The sequence below is a fragment of the Palaemon carinicauda genome, chromosome 31, assembly GCF_036898095.1.
Source record: "Palaemon carinicauda isolate YSFRI2023 chromosome 31, ASM3689809v2, whole genome shotgun sequence".
NCBI classification, from domain to species: Eukaryota; Metazoa; Arthropoda; class Malacostraca; order Decapoda; family Palaemonidae; genus Palaemon; species Palaemon carinicauda.
The window spans coordinates 17,921,141-17,926,140 of record NC_090755.1 but is presented as its reverse complement, the minus strand read 5'-3'; positions in this window follow the sequence as shown (position 1 = coordinate 17,926,140).

The following is a 5,000-nucleotide window of genomic DNA, read 5'->3' as shown; positions in this document are numbered from 1 at the left end:
AACGGATGATGAGATATATATATATATATATATATATATATATATATATATATATATATATATATATATATATATATATATATATATATGGCCTTAAAATACCACCCTGACAAGTGCCAAGGTACGAACGAAGAAATTCAAAGGGACTGCAAAAAGATGCACGAGCTCAATAGCACAATGGATATCTTGTGTGATGCTGAAAAGAGAGTCAGATATGAACAGACTTGGAAAGTTGTCAAAGACTTTACTAAAATCATATTTAGCAACCCCAACCTTCCCGAATGGCCGCAAATTGAAGGGTTTGATATTTTTTAAATCAAAGTTATGTCCCAGACGTTAAGAGGGAATATAACATCCCTCCTGTGTACAATAGAGATCAAACAAAGTTATTATATTTATTAAAGGAAGAGGAGGTGGACATCAAAGAGTATTTTCGGATCACCCATGAAGGTGAGCAAATTCCACTGGAGTGGTCCCTTATCCTGATCAAAATGAAAGAAGAAAAATGGGGGGTAGACCATTTTCAGTAAAGCACCCCATTCTGCGGATGATTGCCTCTAGCTTGGAGCGAAAAATTCCACACACTGTAGTCAAGTATTTTGGTGATCTAACAATCAGACTCTGGATCTGCTCTGAAAGGAAGGATAGATGACTGGTTGAGACTGAAAGATGAACCTAGATGTAAATGGACCTTCTTCAACATGGATTTTAGCAATTGGAATTACCATTTTCGGGAAGTGACTACAGGTCCCACTGCCAGGGTTCTTGATGAAATTTTTGGAACATCAAACTTCAAATCCAACCCCAAGCTTTTTATTGGAGCCACTTTATTGCCCTCTGGTTCCACTGATTATCCACTTCAGTGGGACAATCATCTGGGTGGGAATCAGGGATCTGCCAGAAATTTTGGACAAGACTGACCCAGTTGGTGATCACAGAGGTTTTAAAATCTGTTGGGTTTAAATACCATCTGATGGTATCAGGAGACAACCAAGTGATTACTATCTCTATCCCAGACACCCCAGATCATAGTGTCAGTTGTGAAAGGATTATTGGGTTGCTTATAACAATTTTGCTAGTATGAATCTGGTGCTGAAACAAAGTCAAACCTGGTATTCAACAAATTTGTTAGCTTACCTGAGGAAATATTATTACAAAAAGTTTGCATTAGAAAGTGGGATAAAAGATTCGGTTAGAGCATTTTATGGTATATTTGATATAGATGCTGGAATAACGAGTCAAGTAGCCACTGCAAAGCAAAGTGGGATGGTCATGGTGGAAGCCATTGCATCTGGGGTAGTTGGGCTAATTTTTGCCTATTTGGAGTCATTAATTGCCATTTTCAACCAGAAGCAATCCTTCCAAATTAGAAATAAGTGTCGAAAAACTATTAGAGCTCACTCTCTTGACAGCAGACCTAGGAGGATTACCATTTTTACACATTACCAGTTTCATGTATACTGGTCATAGGGACACCTTAACAGAATGTCTAGCATTCTTCAAGAAATTGTGGGAGATCAACAGAGAATTTACACCAAAAGCGCGTTAACCAGACGATTTACTTGGCAGTGCTGAAGCGTTTGCGAGATTCCGTGAGAGGGAAACACCCCGACCTGTGGCAAAGTGAAGGGTAGTGGCTTCATCACGACAATGCACCAGCGCACACCGCCTTGAGTGTGAGAGTTTCTGACCAAGAGTGGCATGACCCTACTTACCCAACCTCCCTATTCACCCGATCTTGCTCCGTAACTTCTTTTTTGTTCCCATGAATGAAGAAAGTCCTCAAAGAAAAACGTTTTGCAGACGTCGAGAAGGTAAAGAAGAAAACGACGGAGTCATTAAAAAAAAATAACTTCACAAGAGTTCCAGAACTCCTTCCAACAGTGGAAAACACGTCTGGACCAATGCAGTGCTTCAAATGGAGAGTACTTTGAAGTTGATATAAGACTATAAACATGTAACAATAGCTGAATAAAATTCTATGACAATTCCAGTTACTTTTGGGTCCCCCCTCGTATATATATATATATATATATATATATATATATATATATATATATATATATATATATATATATATATATATATATATATATATATATATATACAGTATATATATATATATATATATATATATATATATATACAGTATATATATATATATATATATATATATATATATATATATATATATTTATATATATTTATATATATATAAATATATATATATATTTATATATATATAAATATATATATATATATGTATATATATATATATATATATATATATATATATATATATATATATTTATATATATATATATATATTTAAAGTATACAATCAAAAATAATTTTCTTCATAATCCAAGTGTTTTTGAAATTTGAAACAATTTTTTCGTTTTACTTTTAGTTTATAGAATTAATTTCTAAAATTATCAATCATAATATTTTTTAATCCCTTATATATAAAAGGAATCTTAAACTCTTAATAAAAAATCACTTTATGGTTGTTATGAACAAAGTAAATGAAGAAAAAGAATAATCATCGTTTCTTCAGCCAAAGGCTTCACACTGAAAACCTAAAGACGCTAAAAAAATACTAAGAGGATTCCTGTAGGAGATATACTGACGACCTCTTGGGACTTTTCACCGTACCATAGCAGTATTACCCCGGTGTAAAGGTTTCAAGTTAACCGCAGTTTCAAGCTACCCTCCGGGTAACTTGAAACCAGCTTCAGATTACTTGGGGGCATTTTGCAACCGGTTTCAAGCTACCCCCTCTGTTTTCAAATTACCGCCTCATCGAAATAGAAAATGATTTATATTTGAGTGCATATATGCATCATGCATTTATTGCTGACTTCGCAGTAGTAGAATAAGAGTTTATTCTCGTATTTAAGACAAAATATTGTAAAGGCCTATTAGTGAATTATATGACACGTTAGAGGCCACACGCTGTCATTCAAGTTTTTGTGATAACAGCGAGGTAAAGAATTATTGTAGTGTTCATGTGATTGTCGCGAATAATTTTCGTTTAGCATCTGAAATAGATTCAATTCATGTGCTCCAGGTGCATAAGCTTCACAAAACAATATGCGTGGAGAAATTGACAAAAAAAATCCACAACCAGATGTGTACTTTGTCTCTATACTGTCTACCTGAATTTGAAAATTTTAGTTGTAATAGAAACCAAAACAATATATCAAATTTATCAGAAATGCGTTGAAACCTTGATGTAATTGGAGAGAGAGAGAGAGAGAGAGAGAGAGAGAGAGAGAGAGAGAGAGAGAGAGAGAGAGAGAGAGAGAGAGAGAGACTTACTGTAACAGCTTTCAAAGTCGTCAATTAAAACCTTACACTCAAATAAGATTTTAAAAATGGGGAAAGTACAAATGTTAGATTAAATGTATCATAGAAATTGTTAGCATTCATAAACTTTGATAAGAATATATGTAATAAAAAAAGAAGGAAAACTGTAGGAAATCCTAAAATAAAAGTTGCAACATTAAACAAGAAAAATATCACTCAAAAAGATGCATATAATAATAACCATAAAAAGGATGGAAAAGAAGGAATATTTTGAGCTGAACACTATTCGTTTGGGCTCAAAATATTCCTTATATATATATATATATATATATATATATATATATATATATATATATATATATATATATATATATATATATATATATATACACACGTATAAATAAATGGTTGCTTTTCTTGATTGGATAGTGTTAGAAACGAAGTAATAAGAGTGAGAAGGGATGTGCAGGAACGAATTGTCATCTAGAGTAGATAAAATGTGCTGAGGTGGTTTGGCCATGTTGAGAGAAAATGGTCATCTGCCGAAGAGTTGATGGGAGAAGTACAAGACATGACATGACCGAACCACCTCAGTCTACTTTCTTGGATCTTACCCGATATTTTTCTAACTCCCGTGGTACCCCTAATTACCCCATTCCATATCTTATCTCTTGACACCCCAAACATCCATCAACATTCTCATCTATGCCACATCCATCTTCTTCTCTTCTGTCTTCTTCATTGCCCACGTCTCCGCTCCATACATCATTGCCGGTCTCACAACTATCCTGTGTACTTTACCTTTCAACTTAACACCTATTCTCCTGTCACAATCCTAACATACGATCATCCAACTCAAGCTCGGTCCCCTCCTCTAGCCAATTTATTGGAAGAACGCCAGCTCAATTCCGATATATTATTCTCAAGTGCGGTGGAGATACAAGAGTTTTCTTGAAAATCTTAAATACCAACAGAGATCTGGGTGCCCGAATAGTAATAGATCAATACGGCCAGAAGTTACACTGATACCCAATTATCAACCCTAACATCGGGTTGACTAAGATGAGGGAGGAAGGAACAAAGGTTGAGAATTGTCATCTTCGATCTGCACGGTGGCTCAGAGGTGCTTTCATCGAGAATTAGCCCATCAGCCCCATTAGACACATCAGTATTGTTGCAAAAATTCATACTAAATATGTATACTACTCAAACACTGCCCTCCCTCAAAGCTATGATGACTGTGAGCAACCAAGAGTGGGCAAAGGTGCATTTTAAACCACATCAAATATATGATTACTTTACAGATGTTCTGGACCTAGAGGATGATAAAGCTGCAGCTCTTCCTTTCTCTAAAAGAAATCAAATCTATGTCCCAGATGATAAGAAGGAATATAACATCCCTCCTGTGTACAATAGAGACCAAACAAAGTTATTATTATATTTATTAAAGGAAGAAGAGGTGGACATCAAAGAATATTTTCTGATCACCCATGAAGGTAAGCAAATTCCACTTATTCTGCTCAAAATGAAAGAAGAAAAATTAGGGGGTAGACCTTTTTCAGAGATGCACCCCATTTTGCGGATGATTGCCTCTCGCTTGGAGCCAAATATTCAACACACTGTACTTAAAAGTATTTTGGTGATCAAATAATCATAGACTCTGGATCTGCTCTGAAAGGAAGAATAGATGA